Genomic DNA, 26,797 nt, shown 5'->3' on the forward strand with positions numbered 1-26,797 from the left:
ATCTAGAAATACTACTTGCTATTAGCACCTCAAATGCCAGCCATAATCTACACATCAGTAATTAGCCAATCAATACTTACTTTTATAAGAAAATAAGATAAGAAACCATTTTCCACATATCATCTAAAAAAGAAAGCATTTAATTCTACAGAATCATATGCCTTTTAAATTGCTATCCCTAACTTTACTCCCACCTATGAATCAAAAACTAGAAAATGTACCAATATTTTATGCGTTGCACCGTGAAAATTTAAAATCAGATTAGAAAACATGGTTGCCATGGTACCTGGGAACTACACTTTCATGCAAAGCAATTTAACAGATGCAAAAGAATTGAACCTTACAGCAGGCATGGTATAATTTTTAGATAAACTTAAGAAGAAGCTGAAAGGATATTTCCAGCTCAGCCTGATGGCTGGATGGCTCCTTGTTCTGTATTTCAGGAAGCTGCATCTCTACGTCTATAACTGCTTCAAACTCTCTCTAAGGGCTGAAACGTTCCTAGGGTGAAATCTTGATGTTATTCGAGTCAATGGGGGTTTTGCCACTGACTTCAAACAAGACAAGGTTTCCCCTTGGCTCTTTGAAGATGGATGGCAAAAAGAAACTTTTCGGGAGAACAGCGGTCTCAAGCCAAGAAGGTCAGGCTAAGCTGCAGCATGGCACTGCATCTTCACTCACAGAAAACGTTCACGCAGCCTGTTTTTACAAAAGCTGCTTCTCTGGATCCCCTGAATTAAATTTAAGGGGAAAAGGTTCACAGATAAATGAGGTTAATTTCTATTTCGTGGTATGATTGTAGGTGTTGTACACCTTATTTTCTTTGCCCACAAACATCACTGAAAAGAGAAAAGAACAAAGAAACAAACATTAGGAATACTCTGGCAAACACGAGCCAGGAATAACAGGGAAAAAATATATATATATATATATAATATATATATATATATGTATAGTTTTCCATATATACATATATTTTTCCATGCAATTTTGTGCCAAAAAAATGGCATCTTTTTGTATTGTTCTTATAGAAATGTTGCATTGGAGAGCTCCTTCTTCTGACATCGTTGAAATTTGATTCACAGAGGCATCTGACTTGCCCAGGAAAAATCTGCTCATTTGACAACTAAGTACCACCTCGACAGACTATTAAATTACTCTTCAGAAGTCTGGCCTAGGCTTTCAAATTGTTTAAAACCTACTATTTTCCGTTCTGGCAGCTGAATTAGTGGTCAGGAGAGAAAGCTGGTCATTTTTCCAGATTTTTTTAACCTGGTCAAAAGACCATAAGTTCAATGCTTTTTAGAACTTAGTCATTTCAGCATGACTAAATATTAGAAAGGTTGTTTAAAAAAAAAATCTGTTCCCAGCAGTTTGCTCTGTGCATTTTATATATCTTGGCCTGTGAGCACATTAATAGCAAGAGCTGAATCTGAACATGAAAAGCAGCCTCCGAGTTTGCTGTGCCTCCAAGAGGTAGTGCTCTGCCTCCCACTGCACTTCTTCATTACGCGATCTCTCTGCTCATCCAGGAGGAGCAGATGTGGCCAACATGCAGCTAGAAAAAAAGAGAACGGCAACGGCTTCCTTCAATGCTGCAGTGAGATTATTTACTCTAAAAGACACACTCCTAAACCAGACTTCTGATCACGTCAAGTACCACAGAGGGTTTCGTACACTAAAAGAATTTCAGAAAAAAGCAAGCCAACAAACAGGGAATCTGCCCCAGACAGGTGACTTGATTGCTGTTATTCTGCAGCCCAACGGGATTGCTGAGCAAGAGAAAAGATAAAGGAGCCCTTTGTAGATACTTGCGATGACACAGCACATGTGTATGAACATCATGTAACACCTTTCACTTCTTTATTCTTTGCTGCTGGGGTTTAGTTTTGAAGGAATTATCTCACTCATAACACAGAGGACTGCCAGTGGTTTAAGTAAGGCTTTTAGGTAGCTATAACTCCCTTTAAAAATAGCACTGAAACAGGGGAAGAAAAAAAAAAAAAAAATCACATGAGTCGCACTCCCTCAATGAATCATTTAATTTTGTGAAGAAAAATTGGGTATTGTATTGGGACAGCAGCATAATATGTTGCATCAATTTGTGAACTGCTGAGGCAATATCCTGATATCAAACTTGAAGGGCTGCATGCTTTGCTGCTCAGATGTTTCACCGCCTCTCTGTACAGCCAGATCCCACAGAGCCACCTTCTGCTCACCGCTTCCTTCTCCATCAGGGAGGCAAGAAGGTGAGGAACAGGGACAACCACCCCCAGCCCCCAGCTGCTGCAGTACGTTGGGGTTCATCAGAGCACGCTTGCACAGAAAATCACCCTCACTTCAAATCCTGCTTGCTATGACCAGAGTATGCATTCTTCAAGAAAACTGAACGCACAAAGATGACAACGCCTTGCCCACCGTGTCTACTCCTGATTAAAAGGACACACAAAAACTTTGGATTTTTAATTTGTTTCCAGGTTGCAAGGAAAGAAGAGTGGCCGTCGCCACCTGGTGTCTATCCTTGCAAATTCAGTGAGGGGATATGGGAGGGGAATTCCATGAGTGGCTGCTCTGGGCAAGCCCTTCCCTTTCTGGCTCTTTTCTTGCCCTTTTCCCCCTGCCATCCTCCAACCTGTTTGCTGTGTCTGCACTTGAAAGGCCTCAGAGCTTCTGGCAGCCAGGAACTGAGGTCCTGGGCCAGCTCCTTCTGGGCAATGCAGTGTTGAGGGGCCGTTCCAGTTTCTGTGCAGAACCAGCACTGGTGTGACATGGAGGAGGAAGGTGGGGTTGAGACAGGCCTCTGTGTAGGGGTTGCTGCAGAGTCTCATTTGCAGCAGGACAGGAGGTTATCTGAGGTTTTTAAGGCAATATAAGAGTATTCCATCTCCCATGGGAGGACAAAAAAAAGGGTTATTAAAGGTTGAGTTATTTGGGAATTGAACTGGAGATGAAACAGTTTCTTGAATTTGCTGGAACAGTTGAGATGCCACTGAGACTTTTTTTGAAGGGATGACCTATTTTGATATCTTATCTATTATTTTTACAGTTCTTCATTACTGCTTTTTCTGAAAAATTAAGTCGTTTGGGACAACGGAACTGCAATAATACCAAAGAATTTTCTTTACTAACCTCTGGTGTGCTGACTTTGGCAGTACACACAACTTCTACTTGTAGCAGACAGGGAGAGTAACTGTGCTAAGTTATCAACAAAGAGATGATGCCTTTCTGCAGCCCATGCACCCTCTTTGTGCTAAAGCATCTATCTTTGTATTTCATTTGAGCCTCTACTGTTTGTGTAGATGAGAACAAGGCTCAGCCTCTACACTTCTGCTTCTAATTAATAAGGCTATAATAGGGAGATACTTGATTTCTAGGGGGAGGCAGCAAACATTTCAATTTCTGCTCTTCTTTTCTTTTCCTTGTTACCACTCAGCCTGCTCAGAAAAGTTATATAAGGTTCAAACTCTTTAATTCCATTTTGAAGAATGCATTCAACAGCACTTAAAAAGTGATACCATTAGCTATTCATTTTATCAAATACATCTCTTATTAACAATAATCTATCATAGTGCATAATGATTATTAAAATCTAAGCAATAGGAGCTTTAGAATAAATTAACTGGCACACTTGACTAACCTTGAAACCTGCTTTATAGATTAAAAATGCTTTTTTGCCATGAACACTTCAGCCACTTCACTTTCCTCATATTCTTCGTCTCTGAATTGTATTTCCTGCTTTCCCCTCATACACTTGATTCTATTCAAACAAGCCAAATAATTCTGAAAGCACTGAATGTACACCTGATCACCGAGTTTTCCTACTTTTAGGTCATCAACCATGGGCTCATACTTGCACTGAGCGTTTCAAAGCTTCACCAGTGAACATACAAAATCTACGCTCATGTAGACTTGCAGAAATCTGTAATATATTTATCTAGGTGGTACATTTTAAATTTTTATCTGAAGAAATTTACTATTTATTTACTTAACCCCAATTTTAATGGTTACCTCTTAAGTTTAAAACTGAATAATTTGGGGTATTTAAATTAAGTTATCATAGGTGCTTAGTAACAACAGTATAGTGTAAATTGTGACAAGTCTGGAATGAAAAACTTCTATTCCAACAAAAACTGTTTTTCTATTAGAAAAAAAGGGGGGAAAACCCCAACAAATCAGGAAACAACTTGCAACAAGATATTATCAAGAGCTTATAATTTCCAGGGCACAAGAGGAAGATTAAAATGAAGACAAAATGGATAGGACATAACAACATATTACAGGGTGATAAAAGAAAAGAAAGGGGGGAAGAAGCATAACAGAGCTGAAAATAAACACAGGCCTGTATTACTTGAGTACACACACAACTGAAAGGTAAGCAACCAAAATTACATGACAAATCAACATAAAAAAGAGTACTTGAAACAAGATAGCAAGCAAAATCAATGTAAAGCCACTTTAAGTCCAAACAGAAATGAAAAGGAATAAAATAAAAATCAATAATATTAAAAGGATTAAAAATAATAGGCCATGTATAGAACACATTTCGCTTTTCTTTTTTCCCTAATTGACTTTAACATCTAGAGCAAGCAACACAGGTCACAGTGCTGCAGGTGGCTGCACAGCAATTTTTTCGAATAAGGAAGGCTTTCAAATTCATTAATTTATCTCATTAGAAAAACAAACAGTTTTATCAAAGATGAGCACAAAAGCCTTTGACATCCTGAACCTGCATAGAATGCACTGGTGTTTGGGAGCCAGTACACGGGTTTGCAGCTCCCACGCAGGGCTGGTGTGTTTGTTAGGAGAGAGTTGTTACTCTACACACAGACAGATCCAGGACAGGAATTCTTTCCTGCAGGAAGTTAAAACAGTCGTGTTTGCAGGGGAAAGAGACCTTGGGAATCTTATCCTCATACGCTGCTCATACCCATGAGTGTGTTATTGCAAATGCGAGTGGCTTTCCTTGCAGAGCAGGGTAATAGCTAAAAGCAATAGACCCAGGTAACCATGGATCTGTCATTTTTTCTCGTTGCTCTTCCAGCTTCTCTGGCTACTACTTCCAAGCTCTAATGTCTACTGGTGTGCAAGAGAAATGCATAAAGCATGAAGTGTACAAGACAACAACACTGTTCTTCCCCCTCTCTTCCATGTAGCAGCAGCATACTTGGGTCCAGTAGGAGTCAGGGCCTTTGGCCATTACAAGAGGGTATAGGATGAGAATGGCTGTTTTGACAAGAAAGGGGGAAAAGAAATCATAGGAAGAAGGGTCAGGGCTCATATTTAAAAGCTACAGTTCTTCACATACTCTTATCTGAGGGGATAAAATTATTCCCTCATGTTCAGAGATCCACATTCTGCCCTGGAAATAAATTCCCCTTTTATTTTACGCTAAGCCCCAGCTCATTTGCAAGTCCATGTAGGCAGCTGATTCCTGGCACTATCTGGCCAAACAATGACTAATTGTTACTGACTTCCCAGATGGTCATTCTAATAACTGGAGAAGGGCAACCAACCTAGCAATCAGGTTTCATTTAGTTGAAGACAGCACAACAGCTGTCTTTTCCTTTCCTACACACTCAAGCAGAGCTTTCTGTTGTTCCAGCACTCTCTTGAGCATGCAGTAAATAGAGCTCCAATGAGCTGGAAAGTCCTGCTTTAGATGACGCTTTACTGAGTTCTCACCCCCTTCTCCTCTTTCCACATTACTCTGCATTTCTGTTCACTACAGTTGCGCAGTAACTTTCGGCCAGGGAAGTGGCTTAAACTCATGTGCTATCTCCAGCCTGTTCAAAGCATTTGAGTTCAAAGGCAAGCACCTTATGAGAGTATCCAAAAATCACACAGAAAGCAGTAACAGAGTCTCTGCAAACTGACAATTCAGTTCAGTTAGTTCTCACCCAGCTCGGGATGAGTTCCCCAAACTGAGCAGCCAGCCAGCACAAGGCCTTGCTAAAAGAGCCCAGTAGTATCTCAGGTATGTAATGAGTAGCAAAGTCAAGATTCAAATTTCGTCCCAAGTATGGACATAAGAGCATTTTTAATGAAGCATGAATTGCAGTGGATTCTTCTAAGCGATACCCATCAGGGCCAGAAAAACCTCAAACCCCAACCCAATTCTCTGGCCCCTATCACAATGCATTTATAGGGGCCAGAAGGGCATTGAGTTTGTTCCTGCAGCTCCTGATATCATTCTGCAAGAAAGGCATAGATAGCTCAAATGCATGGGCTTTTCCTGAAGAATATTACAGCAGTAGAAAACAAGACAGATCAAACCTTTGCCTGGTACAAACTGTTCTGGCTTAAAGGCCAAATAAGTCAGAGGAACCTTTGAGGCAGAGACAATCTGGCACATGCTCTAGTATAAACACTGAAAACTGGGATGGTGTCCCCTGAGCCACTTTGGCCACAGCAGAATTAAAACTCTTTCAACTGTGTGTTTGCACTTAAGCAGAAAATCATTTATATCCTAAATATATCTGCTGAATGTGTTATGGTTTCTGACTTCCAGACTGAATAACACTCCAGCAAAGTGCTAATATCACAAAGTTATCAGCTACTGAGTCTAACATTATGTCAGGTGAGAAATTTGATCACCACCATGGAGTTTTAATTTATCACATTTCTTGCCCTGGATTTCCAGTCTAGCCTTTTAGACACCATATTTTGGTCCCATATTACCCCAGGAACAACAGGTTTAATAGACCACACGCATCACAGGACACCCAAGATACACACCTCTGAGAACTGAGGGAAGAGGAGCTCGTTCACAGGTACAACTTTATGAAGGCTTGCCAGCGACCCCAGCCATCACCGCATTGCGCTACTTTTAACTGAAAAGCCGGTTCCTAGCGGTGCTGGCAACAAAAGCCCGTGCTGGCTGGCTTCCTCCCATGGTTAGGATTTGGATTACCCTGCAAGTCCTGCAACGGCAGAGTTCCTCCACTAATCACATAATGCAGCTCTACCACTGGAAGCCATCCCCGTAACAAGTCTCATGTGACCTACCCTACATTAGCCATTTGCAGAACAATTACAATGGTAAATGCTACAAATAGCGAATCCCAGCACGCAGCTGCCTCTGTTTCTTTGCCTCCCTAAAAATGTCAGACCAGCGAAGTCAAGACTTGTACACAAGAAAATTCCATGGTACTTCTTTCCTCATAGTTTTTAATTGCAGTCATGTTGGATGTATGAAAATTGCATTAAGAACCGTTTCTGAAATCCTTTCACTATGAAATACTATTACCTAAATACCAAGAGATTAATTTACAAATAATAGAAAAAGTTGCTTGTATATCTGAGCGGGCATTGATTACTCGAAATTTTTGAAGTAAGTTGCAGCCATTTTTTTTGGCTAGTAAATCACTTTCCAGCTAGCCGCAATTTCTGCAAATGTGCCATATCAGATGGTCTGAATGATTAATTTTCAACTATATTTTATAAGCTGCATAGCTTTTATACATATTACTTTTTATGTGTAGCATTTCCTGTGAAACCACATAGGTACATAAGGCTTGGGTACCAGAACTGTGATACCGTAAAGTATCTGAAATTTTGGGATTCAGAAATCATTCCACGCTTTTCCAGCAGTTATCCAGAATTATGAACAGCCTTAGCATGTCTCAGTGACGATCAGTTCAGCTAAAAAATATTCATTAATCAGTGCTTTCCTTTCCAACTGGCATCTTTATACAAACATCATTAGTGCTGAAGTTTCTGAATTTGGGTCTGAAGAGTGTTTCAGTCATGTGGACCCCCGGTGGGGATGAGGACACAACCCAAGGGTGTATGGATTTTCATCATGACTGGAACTGAATGTGAAATCTTCAGCTTAGAACAGGAACCTCTACCGACAGGTCTAAGAGTTTAAACCATTATCATGGGAATGCAAAGATTCAGCACCTCTGTAGACCAGGCACAGAAAGGGCACTTAACACGCTGTAGTAAATGGCTGTGCTTAGGGAGACTGTTAATGCCCAATAAATATTTATTTCTTTAAAAACATCTCCAAATAGGAGCCTAACTCAAGCCAAACAGATCTGGATCTGAATATGAACATAACCTAATAAAGTGTTTTTATTTTTAAATTATACATTGCATTCAGGATTTTAGAATACATCAAAAATTCTCTTTGTTAGCTTGGATTAATATTTTAAAGCTGGAAGTATGACAAGGAGACAAAAGGAGTATTGTAGCAGATTAAACTAAAAACACCCTTGCCACATTAAAATAGCTTTTAGAAATAAAGGGACAGCTGTTCACAGGATGAAAAGAAGTTAGAATAAATGAAACAACTACATGATGTCTTGATAGCCTGATGTATACACTCCAATGCCACAGATCTCTCTTTGTACAATATTTATATTTGTTTCTCAGTAAGATTAACTGTGTTCTTATTATTCATTTGCATTTATGAATCCATTTCAGAACAGCTCTCAGACCCCCTCCACATCTGAGTTTTGCCTCTAAGCATGATAGGAGAAGAAAAACAACACCTGTGCCCTGCAAGAGAACAGTGTTCTTGCAACATATACACTAATGAGAGGTCAGGCCACTTTTTTTTTTTCTCCCCCCCCCCACTTTTTATTTGAGGAATAGCCTGAGCAGCAGTGTATTTTCTGATTTTACTTCTGCAACAAAAGAAAAGTTAAGATTTTCTGCAAGCTTCTTGGGATAAGTAAAATAGTAAATATTCTATGCTGTGACTGTACCTGATTGCCCAAGGGAATCCTATAAACACCAGCACTCAAGCTAAGGATAGCTCAGAGCAGAGAGGCCACGACTCTATTAAGAGCTAGCACGCAGACACGCGTGACTGCACGCCATAGAGGAAAATTAACAGATTTTCTGAAATGTACTTAGGTCAAACATGAACTACATTTTTTTCCCAGCTGGCTAGGTAACCGATTTGCTTTTAGGGCTAGCAGTTCACCAATGCAGCTTCCTCAAAACAGGTATCTTTGCTCTAAATCCTATGCACATCATATGTGGGTGAGGCAAAGAAAAGTCTTACTGTCACAGGAAGAAAACCTGAGGAGACCCTGGCTGCTCCCCCCAGCTCAGTGTGAACAGCAAGCACTGGGAAGGTGTCTTCTTAAAGGTGTCCTGTCACTCACCAGAACCTGCAAATGGCCCTGACATCCATCATGCCAACCACCCAACAAATGGCCACCAGAGATTCACGAGGCATACGCTGAGTTCTGTAATCGTTGCAGCTCAGTCACCAAGTATTGCTCTGTAGCAGAGTCCTAACACCACGTAGCTGACAGCAGCACCACTAACCCTCCTCAGCACATGGAATTACTATATTTAATGTATTTATATAACTATATAATACTGTATAAATATATTTATATAATTCCTGTAGTGCAGTTCTCAGGGATTTTTCCCATAGGAAGAAAGGAATTGCCTATTTGCTGTCAGTCTTGGGGACTGCTCCTGTCCCAGCAGCTGCCTGACAGTGGGAAGGTGAAGATGATGGAGAGGGTCCAGAGGAGGGCTACTAAAATGATCCAAGGGCTGGAGCACCTCTCTTATGAGGACAGGCTGAGGGAGTTGGGCTTGTTCAGCCTGGAGAAGAGAAGGCTGCAGGGAGACCTAATTGCGGCCTTCCAGTACCTAAAGGGGGCCTATAGGAAAGATGGGGAAAATCTTTTTAGTAGGGCCAGCTGTGACAGGACAAGGGGTGATGGTTTTAAACTGAAGCAGGGTAGGTTTAGACTGGATATAAGGAAGAAATTCTTTACAATGAGGGTGGTGAAACACTGGAACAGGTTGCCCAGAGAGGTGGTGGAGGCCCCATCCCTGGAAACATTCAAGACCAGGTTGGACGGGGCTCTGAGCAACCTGATCTGGTTAAATGTGTCCCTGCTCACTGCAGGGGGGTTGGACTAGATGACCTCTAGGGGTCCCTTCCAACCCAAAACATTCTATGATTCTATGATCTCCCCATCACTTCCTTCCATCTCCAGTAAAGAGAAATGGGCACAACTTGTAGAGGGGAGCAGGTCTTCCTTAACAGAGCACTAGGGTGAATACTCACTGGCTGTGAAGCGTTCCTTCCCATGGGTACCTTCCCATGGGTACCTTCCCATGCCAAGCTGTTATCACAGATGGTATTCACCCTCACAGCAACAAGACAGGCTGGTCTGGAGAGCTCCACAAATAAAATCACAAACTAAGAAGGTGAGGCTGTGTAGCTGAGGGCTGTGCTCACCACTGGATTTTCCCCACCATCCCTTGCACACCTGCGCTGGAAGCCGGTCACAGAGCGCCGGGGTGCCTGGGAGGGTGCGCACCGTCTCCCTGCGTGCTCTGCACTACAGCTGAGACAGAACACGTCGCAGAGAAGAAAAGGATGACAAGACATGAATAATTTTAAGAGTTGAAAATAGTTAAGGGCCTCAATTCTGTGTCTCGCTGTACAATAAGACAAGACATTGTTTAAAATACTTCAGGCTTTTATCTATTCCCAGTGATCCATATTTTATTCAAGGAATACAGGTGTATTGGCCCATATCCTCTAATTCACTGTAAAAAGCATTCTATTCTGTCTTTGCTAACTAACATTTCATCAGTTTACCCTTCAGAAACAGACCATTTTGTCTGCTTGCAAAATTACTACTTAGAATATTGATCCATGCAGTCAGTGTTTTGCTCTGAACTTATTCATTAGAAAAGGATTAAGGTGGGCAACAGAAAAAAAACAACCCACCACACTTTGGAGTATATAAGCAGTGTGTTAGAAATTAAGCACCACAAAAGCGAGTCATAGGGTAGAACAGATCGATGGTAAAATTCAAATGAATGCTCTTGCAGCTAACAAGTGATCCAGAGATGCTGATTCTCACTGCAGGGCAAGTGCTTTGTTATAAAGAAAACAAAAAAAAAAAACAACCCAAAAAAAAGAAGAAGAATTTATCATACTGTTCTTCACTTGAAGCAAAGTGTGAATACTTGATAAGAAAAACATATAAAATTGAAAAATAAGATTAATGTAAAACAATCTTGCTTTGCTTTCTGTCCTCCTGCTCACAGTGAAGCAACGCTCTACAAATTATTAGCCCAGTATAAACCAAGAAAAGTTTCAAAAGAAATCTCTGGAGAAGTCTTGGAGGCAGAATGGGAAAAAAAACCCCCTCCAAACCAACCTGATTTCCTGCCTCGTACCTTGCTGGCCCAGCCGTGCCTGCGTATGTCCTGCCTCAGACAGCAGCTAGCAGGAGCCACCCACCACAGTTGGCTCCATGAGTAACAAACGTGCCGATATACTAGTAAAGGTCCCTTACGTTATCACTGCCTGAAGCTCCTTAAAACAAAGGACAGGTCTGCATGTACATTGGCATACAGGCAGAAGCCCAATCTCAGGACAGGCCAGGCACAAAAGAAAACCTGCAGAAGAATCTTTTCATGTGACTCTCCACATCCAAGTAGGCAGAATCCTGAACCATGATCTTTCATTTAAAAGAAACCAACCAACCCACCCTCATTTATTAGCAGCAGGCAGAAGAACAGGAGAGCATTACACAGAATCACAGGCACAGTGGCTGAGATTGGAAGGCACCTCTGCAGATCACCCAGTCCCAACTCCCCACTCAAGGGGTAGGTTGTCCAGGACTATGTCCAGTCAGGGTTTGAGTATCTCCAAGCACGGAGATTCCACAGCCTCTCTGGGCAACCTGTTCCAGTGTTTGATCAGGAAGTCTGAGCTGTTGAGAGTCAGGTCTGTGCCAAACCCCTCTTGGCCTGCAGCTCAGAAGGACGTTTCAGGGAATCCTCTGGCATACCGCTAAACTCAGACTATCCCTGGTTTAACTGGTGCAGATGACAGCAGCCTTAAGGCTGTTTTAATATACACCATGGAATAAACACACTCCCAAGGCCTGGGAGTCATAAAGGTGCTTTAGAGTTGCTGGGTTTTTTTCTAATATATTTTTATACTGCCTCCACCACAGGTGAGGACTGAATCCATTATTGGATACCCTGTAGGACAATTTAGATGCACCTTTTTGGATACAGATATTAATGTTTGGAACTACTTTTGCTCAGGATCTCTCAGCAAGCGTGTGCCAAAACAAGAACTATTAAATAACTGGCTAAAGCCTCCTGTTTACTGAGAAATTACTTCATGGTGGACACAGACTCTAAAAGGTTGCCATTTTTCTGAAAATGTATGCAACAGTTACTGTATGATTTAAGGCAAAACTGTATACATTAGCATAGTATGATGTGTGAATAGTCTTCTCCCTGCTGTTTCAGCATCACAGTCCTGCCACATAGTTTGGGGGGCAATTCGTTACTGGTTGATAGCCTAATGTACGTGTGATGCACATTATACCATGCCTGGCACGTGAATCTCAGTGATTCAGTGCCCGCATGAGTAAGGAACACACGATAAACATGTCAGGTTTTGGGACATATTTTCTAAACAGGATTGACAGAGTTGTTCTTTGTTATTTTGAGACTAAGCTCTTTTTCTTCGACTATGTTAGAAACAAACAGCAGAGACAAAATGAATCCCAGACTTTTCTGACTCTATCTGCTTTCTTCCATTGAATGATGATAACGCATTGCTTCCTTTAGGGTCTTGTTCTACCTTGATGGTTTCCAGTAATATGTTTCATGTCACTTCTAGAGTTGTCTGAAGACTGTTCAAAAGGGTTTTCATAAAACTCAAACCAAGCTGAACTATCCCTAAGTGTAACTTGTTAAAAGAGTAACAAAAAAAGAAATTTGACTTGAGTATCTTACGGGCAATTACACAAAGCTGCTCTAATACATAAATACAGCTACATAAATTATTTTCAAATTCTGTACTGTAGATGTAAAGTAAAAATAAATACTGCTATAAAATAATAAGTGTAGGATTGCAGCTAGGAGGGACCATTTTGACTGTCCATGCTTTACGTCCACAAAGTCAAGACTTATTCCCACATCGTGTCCATACCTCGTGATTTAATTTGCACATTTCACTGCAACATAATGAAGAATCTGTAGCATCTCTAGATACTTTGGGAAGCTGCATCATCAAGTCATCAACTAATTCTGGGTCATCACTTCCAATTGCAATCAGTAACCCTATTGTATCACCCCTTTCAGAACTGTATTTCATGGCTTAAAAAACTGCTTTACTTCTAACCAGAGTTTTTCCAGAGCCAGTTATCACTTTTTAGATCATGTGCTTTTCCATCACAACTGAAGAACATGTTTATCATCAAGAAATTGTTTTCCTAGTGTTTTTTTCCAGAGGCAGATATTTTTTCTTATTTAATGGACAGTGTATGATGCAGGCTATAGATCATTCATACAATTATACATGATATGATAAACAGCTTAAGTATGAACATTAGTATGAAACAAAATGCTAGGTGCAAGCATCTCCAAAATTTACATGGTTCAAAAGCCTGGGGACACATTATAAACGCTCAGTTGGCTATTATTCAGCTCTATTCATTTCCTTTCAGGCAGAATACCTTAATTATACTTATTGAGCAAGAGACACTTATGAGAGGAGGAGGATAAGAAACTAAATGAGCAGGCTTGATTAGTACATGCACTATAATATATAAGAAACAACAATTTAGATAAAGCTGAAGGGAAACCATAACAATGCTGTTACACAATATTTGTGTCCCCTGATTTTCTGCGTGACTGGGATTGTCCTGGAATACTATACCCTGATTATCCCCAATTTTTAATGGTTAATTTACTTACGAAGGGGCACCAACGAACCCAGCATAAAACAACAGTTTTTAATAAGACCACAGTTTGTCCATATAAACAATCTATGCCCATATATATTTTTGAAGCTGAAAATAATACAGCAAATACATTAAAGAAAATCTAACTGCAGTTCAGATTTCCTCTGGGCATCATGGTGTAAACACACTTCTTCTGCATCACAAATAATACATTCGATCAATGTTCAGCCTTTGAGAAATCTCGAACAAAGTTTCTTTCAGAATGATCAGAGGCAATCACACTGTGGGTTGCTGCTTAAAAGCTTTTACAAGTGTGTTCACACTAGGTTTCACGTGGCTTGAATACCTCCTGTGGTTACCTTAGAAATTTTGCGATGTTGCTGGATACATCCCACACATGTTTTGGTAACTCTGAAGCTAGTTATCCGCAGAGAACAGGCCAGCTTCATGGACTGATGCTGGAATGCCACGTAGCAAGAAAATGTTTAGAGGAATTAAACCACAGCACTAGGCTAAGAAACTATGACAGGAAAGCCAACATCTAGTAAAAGAAATCTAGAGATCTAGGTTTCTAGATTCCAAAAATGCAGATCCAAGTATTATGCTGACAGTACAGTAAAATCTGCAAATGATCAAACCCCTGATTATAGCATGATCATATGAACTACACAGAGAGTATAGAGAGACTTACTGAGCCCCCAGACAGGAAAATTAGAGTTTTCTGATAAATGTATTTGGTTTCTTTTGACACACACTGAATCTGATGCCCTGGTTCTTTTTTATATTGCATAGGGGGTTATATATGCAAATACAAACACCAATGTAGTGCTTCTGCAGCTAATCTTGAATCTAACCCTAAAGTACCTTCCAGTTCAGGATAGTAACAAAATACTCCCTCAGAGACCAAATGTGCTGTCTTTTGAAGAACACACAGCCTAAGCCTGCATTTATTACAAAATCTGGCCACTCATCCTGCAGCCTGCTACTAAGATTTGCCAAACTAAGTTGACTTCAAATAAGTATGATCAGCACTCACTCGCTTTATGCTGATATAAAAGCAGAATTTAGCTCTGTGATATTGCTGCAGTTGGCTCCTACTGTAGCACATAAAAATTATTGATCTATTTGCAGAACACTTGGAGAGACAGACTGAAGAACGGAGTATGAAATATCCATAGAAAACATAACAGTTCTGCAGATATTTTAAAAGTGCATAGAAAGATAAATAACCTCTGTGTAGTATTAGCCCATGATTTAAATAATAATATTTAGATTTAAATAATATAGAACTCTATGGTACAGAGAAATTTCTTTATAAAAAGGAAAGGTGTGTTCCTGGAAGAGAACTGTCCTCAAAATTGCTATCAATTAAGCTATAAAAATCTTATTGCTTTTAAGTATAATAACTGTAGCAATGCTTGTCCCTTTTTTACTTAAATGATTAAAAAAGGAGAAAGAATATTCACAAACTTAAAATGTCAAAACCAAAATCTTGACCATAAATGGCAGCAACACTAATTACTCCCCAGAAGTTACTCTGGCCTTGCTGTTTTGTTCATGATAACCAGATACAACGAGGACGGTTACGGAGTCCATAATCCAAAGATACAGTTATACAGAAAGATGATCTATTCCATTCATTCTGTCCAAAACCGACTTTATAGAACATCAGTTACCTAAACATCCACCCATCACAGGGGCGGCAGTCACCTCCACAGCAGAGCAAATGCTCCCCATTATAAAACAATTAATAACTTTTCTTACACAAGAAAACTTTTGCTGAATGTCACTGACCCAAGCTGGAAGTTTGCCAGCACACTGGGTTAATAACTGCTTCTCTAACAAAAAAAAAAAAAAGCTTCCATGAGAATTTTAATGACCGGAGGTGGCCAGGGCTTTGCTTTTATACTTTGCATCTTAAAGCTGGCACTGCCAGCCACTCCGTGTCTTCTGTAACGGTGTTGTGGCTTTCAGAAGTGCTGGCAGGAGACTGATCTCTACGTCCTACTCACAGACGTACAACAAAGGTTATAGTTACAGCTCCCTTGTTCTGCACGGAGCCGCTCGGTCCCAGGGGTATTCTTACACCCCTTAGTGCCAGATGGTGGCATCTGTTTCAGATGTTACTTAGAAGTTTTCTTGAGATATCAGAACTGTGTTTAGATATCAAAGCCAAACGATAACAAAGACTACTTAAAATCAGTTTCTTTGATGAGATCACAATCAGCACAGAAAAGTTTTGGTGCCCTTTCCCTTATTACATTGCCCAATACGTAGAAAAGGCTGCTCCAGCTGCCATGAATGGCTCCTTCTCATACAACTATACTAGATATTTCATAAGAATATAATAAATGCTGCAACTGTGTGGCACTGTATGCTTGTAATGTCTCTGTAACACTGTTAAACTGCAACATAAAACTTGCATACATACCAGATTCCGTAGCAACAACCAAAAATACTCAGTGCTTGCTTGAATAAACCTCCTTAGGTATTTTATTCCACAAGTCCTAAAACCTTAAATTCACAAAGTTATGTTTATTGGTAAAATCATTAATAATCCAGCACTTAACCCAACAACTCTTCTTTTCAGTCAATACAGTACTTGTCTAAAATTTCTTCTTCGTTTACTTCTGTCTGTAATGGTCTCATTGGTTTTTTGTACACCAACACCTCTGAATGAGAGGTACAGACTGTGGAAGGTTTTTAGTGTTATGATGATTTAATTGTTAATTATTATTTAATTTTCTAGCAAAGGAAAATTGCGAGTGTCACAAACTGTTGTAGAGATGTATTATTCTTCCAGTTACTCTAAACTAACAGTCCAATGCAATAGTCATTTGCTTATAAGTTTCAGGGACATGTTTTGAAAATTCAGACAGATGTCAAAGATTACAGACTCCTTCCCTTCCCCAAAAATCTGGAAATTTATTCCCCCTTACTCCACCTACTGGGCTGCTCTTGGCTCTGCCTGTCAGTCTTGAGCCCCTCCTCTAAAACTTCAGGTTTCTTGACTCCCTTCCTCACTAGCCCTCTCCTATGACTTCCTCCTACCAAGGGGTATCAGGTAGGGTAGAGTGTTTCTGTCCCCCATTCCCTTTTGGCAGTTCAGTGGAGAACACTGCATGAAGGAGAATGATGGCAAAGTACGTGCAAGCACTCAATTCTCTCCGTTTATGTACAAGGTATGCTCAGAATAGTGGAGAAGAGCAAGGAAAGACTCCTTCCCCATTTTAATAGAATATAAAATGAGCAAGTAATAAAATAACAGTTCAAAGTGAAGGTTTACAGAAGAAACTGTAGCTCATGCATCATCCCTTTGCGGCTGCTCTCAGTGTGCCCATGATGCACTCTGTGCTGTAAATGATAAATGGCCTAGAACTGACCTCTCCTAGGAGCCGGCTACAATAGCACCTCCAAATGCCGCTGCAAGAAAATGCTGTCTGCTTAATTTTTCCTCCCAACTGCTGCATGTCATTTTTGGAGTACGACAATTTTTCTTCTTTACCTGCGTGCTAAGCAATTTTCTTATAAACCAGGTAACGGAAGAGAATGAACCTCAGTGACAACTCCATGCCTTTTTTTTTTTTTTTTTTAGTATTTGAAACTGTAGCTCCCCAGAGGCGGCAAACTCCTCTCTATGTAGCTTTAGAAAACACCAAAGCCATAAAGTTTCATTAGTAGGACCTAGAGGTTCCTAATTCAGTGGTGCCCCTTGGTTTTGGAGGTATGTCTCACTTGCTCCCCCTTCTTGCCACTGCCAGCTAGATCACAGCTTCCTCATATTGCCCCACTTCAGAGTTTTGACCCCTGCTACTTTCTTCTCTGGTTTTCTGTGCCATAGCCTGCTGCTGCCACAGCTCCCTTGGACCAGTCCTCAGCATCCCTGCTGCTGTCTCAACTCTTGCTACTTGTTTCTTCACCTCCAGAGAGCTTGTCTTGGACTGATTTCAAATGTGGGCTCACCCCATGGTGGCCAGACACCCCAAAATCAAAGGCACTCTTGTTTGAACCTTTTTCTCACAAAGGTTTCCTTAGCCAGGAAGTTCTGCAACAATTTCACAGTTTAGGACAAATTAGGCAAGATTAGGATCCTTGGACTGTTTTGTTTAACAGAGTTCCAGCAAGTCCTTGTACAGAGAAAGCAAGCTTGTCACATTTTGCAGGTAATAGTGAGGTATGAAAGGCTAAGATTTTTTTTTTTTTTTTTTTTTTTTTAACAAATAGTCAGATATGATTCAGGCCAGGTTTTATGAAGCATTTATCCCTTTGCAATCCTCACAACACATCACATTGCAGATTCTTCTAGGAATTAAATACTGTCCTTACTTTAAGGTGAGAAGCAGGTCTCTACCTGACTATATAGCTTTTGTTCAATGGAGAAGATTGTGAAACTTCATGATCCTGAATCCTAATCCCTTTTGCATGCCAGGCAGGAATACTGCAGAAGAAAGGCACAAGGCCTTGATACTATGAGCAGGTCACATTCCTGGTGTAGGCTCTACCCAGGGATGTCTGAAGATCAGAGTAAAAGTTTATAGATGCCCATTTTCATAGATGGAAGTTTATCAGAATAGTCAGTATTCAATATTTAACATTTTCCTCCCTCCAAATTTACACTTAGGTTAAAGGAGTGCTTTAAATAAAACATTTATGTGCGCAATGTCAGAACCACCTGCTCAGTGGGAGGGAATAGAAAATAAAAAATATTGAGATGTTGAGCCTTAAACACATCATTATTTCTTGTTGGCTTCTTTTATGTCTCAAGTTTTTTTCTCTAGGGTACCCATAGGCTGTAACCTCTTTGTGCAATATACTACTATCTTCTGCTTTCAGATTTTTTTTCCAAGTGATTTGAAAGAAAAGCAAGTTGTAATGATTTTTTTTTTACCCAAGAGACAATATTTTTTTTTCTATCTTCAATTAAACATTCTCAAGTTCCAAACTCTCTCTTTAATGTGCTTATTTCCCTGATATTTACTTCTTTGTTCATATCATATGGAAATTAAGATTAGTTGAATAATTCTTAATTTCCTCTTCATCCATCAACTCATAGGAATCAAAACAAAAACAAAAAGCCCCAAACTTTTCTCACCCTTTATAAAATAGCCTTTAGAAACAGATTCCTTCATGTCTTTGAAAAAAAAAAAAAAAACCAAAAACATTTGGCAGTACCCACCTAATGAAATCTTGCCATTAATGGTTACAGCCTGAACATTAGAAAAGCCTCAATTACCACGCACAATACAAAGTGAATATCAACAGTCGGCATGCATGCTGAAAAATACCAAAGGCAGAGCTGGCTCGAGGCTGCAATTAAACCCGCTATACATCGCTCACAGCAGATCTCATTCTTTTTGGTGAATAAGGAAAAAAAAATAATTAAGGGAGATTGAGAAGGAGCAAGACTGTTCTTATTTGGGCACAGACCTAGCAATTGTATCAGCATTATCAGACCAGATAATCTCTTTTGTTTATGTATGTGTTGTCCTTACGTTTCCCAACCTTCCCCTTTGCTTTCCTACTCACACTTCCAACAGCGAGTGCATCGTTCAGCTGTGTGACAAAAGCACAGGTATATCAGAAAATCCTTTCACATCATGGAGGGCAAAGGTGAGAGAAGAAGAGACACTGCTGATAATATTTCACAGGTCATAGCCACCACATCAAATTTTTAAATGCCTAAGTGAATTCAGGTAAACACATTTAACTTTCAGCTGCAAGCTGGGCAGTTATAAAACCCTAAAGTTTTGAAACTAAGGCAAAGTAACCTCCCTAGGGGCAAATGCTTAATACTAAACAGAAAGACCTGCATAAATATTAGCAAGATGAGGATCTGATGCTCTCAGTTGACCGTATAAGCAGAATACAGAACACAGTGACACCAGAATTATTGTCACTGATTAGGGATGAACTTCTGTAACCCACTGAACCTATGTTTTTGCTATGTCATTTATGCACGCTAAGGTTATTTCTATTCTGCTTTAAAAGAAGTGATAACAAAGAACTCAAAATGCTTGAATACCTCTAATTTTCTAGATAGAACCTATAATGTTATAAAAGAACTAGTATGCAGGCTGAATAGGTAAAAGAGAAAAAATAAAATAAATTGGTCTAGCAACATTTAAATGACGGCAAATGTAAGTTTAATATAAAACCATATTAGAACAATTGAGAATCATGAGAGGCTGATTTATTATTTATATAGCACACTAAAAGTTATCTGTAAAGGAAATTGTGTAATATGCAGTAAATTAGACAAAGCTGCACTATAAATTGGGATTAAATCTTAAACTGGTTTTAATATTTAATATGCTATCATGACTCACATTTTCAATAACGGTTGTTCAAAGTTCAGGAAGAAGCTTGAAAGCAGGCAAGGAGGATGAGTTGCAAAACCTCGCCTCCTGATAACACAAATTAAATCAGATCATCTCTTAATTACCAAAATCAGACAAAACTAGCACATATCCTCTGTTGAAGACCCGGTCCAAAACTCACTAAAGAGACTGGCAAAAACTTGCATTAAACTCCATAGAGTTGAGATCAGAGTAACTGCAAGTTACATAACTATTAGGGCTGGATAAATTATATTACACAGGAATAAAATAATTACAAATTCATTTGGTTTATTTTTAATGATTGTCCCAGTGGAACAGTGGCAAAATTCATCCTTTGATGAGAGCAAAAATGGCACGTTAAAAAAAATAATTATCCCAGAGGACCATTTGGAATTATGCTGTTTGACTTGAACCAAGTCAGAGCTGCAGTTCAAATGCCCTTTTGGATTTCAAACTACACACTTCAGTAGGCGATATCTGGACACGAAGTGACACAATTATAGTTTTTGTAAGCATGCAGGGTGCAAGGAGATGGGTTCTTGTATATGCTAGAATGCATTTCACAAGTTAAAACTAGTTTATTTATGGAGTTTTACTTACGGCCATATGGAACGCTGATTGAAAGGTTTTGATCTGCATTGCTTAGTCCTGCCTCAGACATTTGTTATTTGCACTACTGTGAAAAAAATAACTGTCTCACTTATGGGCTGTGGCCCTAACACTCTGTGCAAAGAAAATAAATTGAAGTCCTTGACCGAAAAGGTTTATAACTGAAGATGTCAAAAACCAGACAAACAAAACCAGGGACAGTTCAAGGGAACCATGACACAGCTTTGGTCAGCAATTTAGTCAGTGGTCTCAGCACATTGGCAGCCTAGCTCCTGTCAGGAGAGCTTTAAAGAAGAAAATGTTTTTGTTTCATTGAGGGTTGTAGAGAGCGTCAAGGGCAACGTGGAAAAGGCACCAAAATAGCAGTCTATGGGGGCAGTTGTCAGGCTGGGGAGAGAAGTCAAGCTACTACTATTTCCTAGAAGATGGGAAGAAAAGTGAGATATAGCTTTACAGAGGGAAAACAATTAATATTTAATTCCGTGGAGTAGGAGGAGACAATCACATAAACTTGGGTATGGTTTTCAGCAGCAATAGCGTGAATGGCAATGATGAGGGACGTCATTGGTCAACCCCAGAGAAGAGGATGTTGCACTGCTAATCGAGACATGAAATGATGTGCGTTACCTGCACAATACTGAACTTGTGGGTTACTAAGAAAAGGCATATCGTAGGTACGCTTTATGGAAAGAACTTGCAAAATATAAATATATTTATATCTATGTGTAAGAATAAAGAAAAGCCAGGGTAAAAATACCACATACCTCAACTCTTCTCTAGCATATTAAAATGTCAGATGTCTAAATGTATCTATGGATCAATATGCTGAATCACAATTCAACCAGTCTGGCTGTTAGTAATATAGTTGAATGGTTCCACACTAAACGAGTTCTCTATTCCTTTTTGTCCAGACAAACCCTTGGGAGTTTTGTTTGAGTACCTGGGCTACAGCTTAACTCCTCTGCACTGCTCTGCTTGATGCAACATCATTCCCCTAAAAACCATAAGAGCTGTGAGTGGAGTAGGTTTAAAAAGAAATGTTGTAATTTGCAGCCTAGACTTCTTTAATCTTTTTAAGTTTTAGGTGGTCTGCACAGGAAATCATGTTTAGTTGTCTGGTATGTTTTGAGCAGCTTAAAATACCTAATTGTCATTTTTAGGAATGTAAAATAGGCATACAGCAGATAAATTTGGTCCACAGTGAATTGGCATTACAAATGATGGTACTTTCTAGCCCTGCCCTGTAAGAAATGTCGATTTTAATTAACACTTTACTTTAAAAGACATTGTTTTGCACATGACACATTAGAAAAGGTCTCCTTATCTACGTGAGCTTTAGACTGCTGTGCTAAGCAGTGTGGCTGGAGTTTTCTTTTAAGCATGAAGGCGAGCCTCCGTTAACAACTCTCATGGGGACATTGCTGGGTTTAATACGGTCACCTGGTTCTAGAACAGAGTTGCTATATTAAAAGATGTTTCTATCACACAAGCCAGCTGCCTCCTTGAGTCACTTCAGCTCTTGTAGTATATTTCTTTATTACCTCTAAAACTATGGTTTGTTCATAGCTAGTTATGATTCTAGGCAAATGTGAAATAAATCAGAAATATAGTGTATTTATAGAATCTACCATTACTTATCTGTCTTCTGTCACGATTGATTAATTTAGTAGACTGACTGTACACTATCAGTGTAATATCTGGGCCTAAATAAACAATGAGAAAGATGAGGATATCAAGAAACACAAATATATAGAAAAAACCACCCCTGAATTCTCCTATTTTGGAAACCTGTAGGATTTTTTTCCCCTCTGGCTTCAGTAAGAGGTTTAGACATTACACTAAACACATTTTTCTCATTTACGACAGCCACTCTCATTAAAAGTCCACAATAGTATAGCATCTAGCTTGCATTTGCATCTTTGAATAACTCCCCTCCCAGCTTTTATTTATGTCCATGTTACAAATACCTGAAAGCCAGCAACAGTGTCTGGGACTTGGCCTCCTGCAAATGCATGGCCTGAGCAGACTGCTTTTTATTATCTAGAAAAACTGGTAAAAGATATGAGGCTATCTTTAATTCCCAAAGCTATCTAGTCACTTTATCAGTTGTTGAAAGAAAAGTGACAAATTCTTGGTTCTTAAGAGAAAGGCAGATTAGGAAGTAAAGGTTTCCATGAAAAATACACCATTCTCTTTCTGTCTTATTAGAATCCGTGTTTATCAGGTGCTATTTATCTATATATTTTCCCAAACAATATTGTAACTAAAGGCTTATTGATTTCTGGAAAGTACAGGCTGCACTGCAGACTATTAAAAAAACTGCTGTATTTCATTTACCTAACAGCATCTGATGTTCACAAGGTAAAGGCTTATAAATTAAAATTCCGGACATTTTCTGCGCCTGCTCTAGACTCGGTCCCAGGATAACTACTAACCGAAACTTTACTTAACAGCACGAGCTTGACAGCGATGGGGCAAGACCCACTTGTCACTTACACAATGCCTGCCTCCATAATTAGCCATTTTAAAGTATATTCTTGCATACTAGGATTCCTATGGAGTACATCACCAGGTAGACAGGGCAACTGGGCCAGGCTTGTCAGAGCTCCATTGCCTTCAACATTTGGCCTGACAAATCACACAGGGTGGGAACTGGGGTGTAGCTTCACCTCTACCAGGCGAAGTTTGCTGCACAAAAATAATCACATAGCCTCTCCGATGGGAGAAGAAACTCTGGGAGTGCTTCTGCGTTTGTTCCTCAGGCCAACATCCACAAATCCCTCTCACTACAGATCAAAGATGACAGACAAATAGTCCATTAAAATATTTTCAGGTGTGTATCTCTATTATTACTGCTTTATTGACAAAATATAACTCAGATAAATGTAAGTCAGCCTTCTTAAGGGAGAATACGCTCTGAAATATATTTGTGGTGCTGATTATAAATACTAAAGATAATATACTTTAAAAAAAAAAAATTCTCAGCAAGAACATATCCAATCTTTATCATGATATGAAAAAACATTATGATTTCCAGACTGGTATTACTTTTATGAGTTCCATTCTTTCTTAATAGAAACTTGAATAAAAACTGGTCTGGCCAGACCTCGCTATTTTATTTCTTTTATTGTAACCATTAAATCAGCTTTCATTTCATTACTTTAATTGTGCCTGGGAGCAGCAACTGCCACCTTAAGGCACATAACCTAATTTAAAATGCTCACAGCTCATTCCACCTTAAAATATATTGCAGTACTTAGGATCAGCACAGCAGGTCAAGCTATACAACAGCACTGTTGTGATCAGAGGACTTTTTGGCAGTTAAATCAGGAGAAAGACTGAGGCAATGTAAAAAAAGTAACATTTCTCTTGCTTAAAAGATACACAGCAGTTGACATAACCATTTTTTATTTGTACCTTAAGCGTCTCCAGAGCATTCTTATTTAGGTAGAGATTTCTCACATAAGGAACATTTCTCGGCACAGCGCACAAACATCTAATTCACCGGGATGATTTTTACCATGGGGATTATACATGTAAAGAGCCACCTTGCTGGGCTGTGAGGGAAAAATCCATAATGATGATATATATGTCTGTTTGTGCTACTTGTGTGGGCCCCTTCCCCCATTGTCCCTGACTCAATCTTTATCTCTTCTAAGCCTCCCTGTAAATTGCAAATTACCTCCAGGTTACTGATGGGGAATTGAGACACACAAAATTTAAACAACTACCTAACATTACAAAGGGGTGCAAAGGCAAAGCTGGGATTTAAATTTAGGTCTCCTGATTCCCAGGTAAGTGGTCCATATAAAAGGTGCTGTTGTACCTACTCGTTCTTTCCTTTCTCATTATATAGTTAACAGACTTACCGATATTTCTACATCCCCTACAGCATTGTTTCTGAAAGACTTTACTCTGGCTAAATGATTCCAGCTCCTGCAAACAAGACCATAAGCTAAATACTCTGCTTGAAGAGACTAGGGGCAGATCTTCATTAGCAAAAAGTGCAATTACAACCCTAAGTCTTGTTGTAACATTGAATAAAGGGGCAAACCAACAATTACAGTATTTAATGTCTACAAAAAGACCAGAAGCGCATCCTACCTACCTCACATTTGTTGATTGAAGTCCCTGCCTACAAAATGCTTTGTAACCCAGTGCACAGTCCCTATAGACCAAAGATGAGGAAGCCAGGAATACCAGAAAGGGGACAAATCCAGGAGGGAAATCAGGATTGTGCATGATATGCAAGGTCTAAGGGAATTCAGTATAAACAAGTGATAAATATCTGCTCCCTGATTGTATGCCTTGGAGGTAAGAGTGGGATATTTTCCTTGGCCTTGCAGTGAATCAGCTCGACAGGAGATAACTCATCACCATTCCCTGGAAGGCACCAGCTAAGCAGCTGCTCATTTCACAAGGTAAACAGATACTAATTGCACCTCAAAGCCAGAGGCAGTGATAAAGGACCAAGCAGTCATTGGACTGGACCTATACAGTGATCGGATCCATTCCACTTATGCTGCTGCTTTGCATGAAAGAGCAAGAGATGCATCGGTGGATCTTGACCAAAAAAAAATAATCCTACTTTGGACATGTACTACAGCGTAACACCCGTATAAGTACTTGCATAAACATATATACATATGTGTTTCTAAATACACACCACACACACACACTCCATCTATGAAATGGATTCTCAGGAAAAGTACTCAAACTTCTGTTCAAGTATGTGTTCAAAAAAGCAAAATATAAATTCCAAAATTTCTTCAGACCTCCTTTTCACAGATATTTTTAAACATTTTTTTCCCTTCAAACAAATCAGCATATTTTAAAAATTCTTTTCAGTTGAGGTGTCATTGATGACATACTCGAGGCCCAGGAACTTCACCATGTGATAAGAATGACTTAGCTGTTAGCTTAGGCATTCCAAAACGACAGTTTTCAGAAAACCCTGGTGCTGTTTTCATAATGTAAATCAAATGATTGAGTGGCATATGGTTATCCTGTTGTTATGACATAGCGTGTGTATCTTTCTTTTCTCTGCATCCATGAAATTAGAACTTGGAAAAAGGCACTCATTTAAATTTGAACATGAAAAAGGCACTAATTTAAACACATCATACATATAATGTGCAGGCGTAGATGCATATACATAAGCTTGATGCATATTGCATCTGACATAACTTTAACCTGCTTCAGAGGTAAAGAGGCAATGGGTCACTGGAGAGCCAGGGTTATTCCTTCAGCCAAACTGCTAAACACTTCCAGGAACAGGTCATGGACTTCACCTTATATTCAGTGCAGGATGAGGCTACCTTTCAGAATATGGTGTATATTTATTTGAATTCCTGATTATTGGTGGCCTGATTCTCAACTGTTGTTGTTGGACTTTGAGTTGTTATTCACAATAGTGTCAAACATAGTGAATATACTTTTTCTAAACTTTCAGTGGTTTCCCTCAAGTATTATTGATCCCACCTCCACAACCTTTGATGAATATTTCATTATTTTTATGAAGTGCAACAGCCCAGGCAATGGAGACACTAACCAGCTGCCTCCATAGGTACTTCAGGGGCAGAGGTTCAAAAAACTGCTATAACTCTTCCACATCCACGACTGCTGTAATCTTGCTATCCAGCAGTGGGACATGGGCATCTCCTCCCTCGTATTTAACCACAACTTATGCGTCCTCACTACATGCAATTTTAACAAGGAATCTTCAGCAATGAAACGAGAGGATCATTAGTTTTTAGTATCTTCCCTAGATCTTTTCTGAGCAGCTCTGGATCAGAACACAAACATCTAACCCATGAGGATTATTTTTTTTACCACAGAGATTATATATGGTAAAATGGGTCACGTAGTCTCTTCTATGATACCCTGGTGGGATCAGGGTGTGGGAGAGAATGCTTATTTTGGGAGTCTTGTTGGAATGTGAAAAATACAGTTACCTGAAAAGGCAGATGAGCCTGTGAGCATCAAGGCTTTTAGCCTATATTCAGGCAGAACTGGCAATCACCTCAGTAACTGGCTGATGGTTTCTGTGATGCAGTAACTTTTTTTGTGCATATTGGTAGCTTGCTTCTAAACTAAACTTTGTAACCCAAGTCTCTAGCATGTTTAGAATTGCAGATGTGTGTTCTGAGA

Source organism: Egretta garzetta, unplaced genomic scaffold, assembly GCF_000687185.1.
Source record: "Egretta garzetta isolate BGI_Z169 unplaced genomic scaffold, ASM68718v1 scaffold158, whole genome shotgun sequence".
Lineage (NCBI taxonomy): Eukaryota > Metazoa > Chordata > Aves > Pelecaniformes > Ardeidae > Egretta > Egretta garzetta.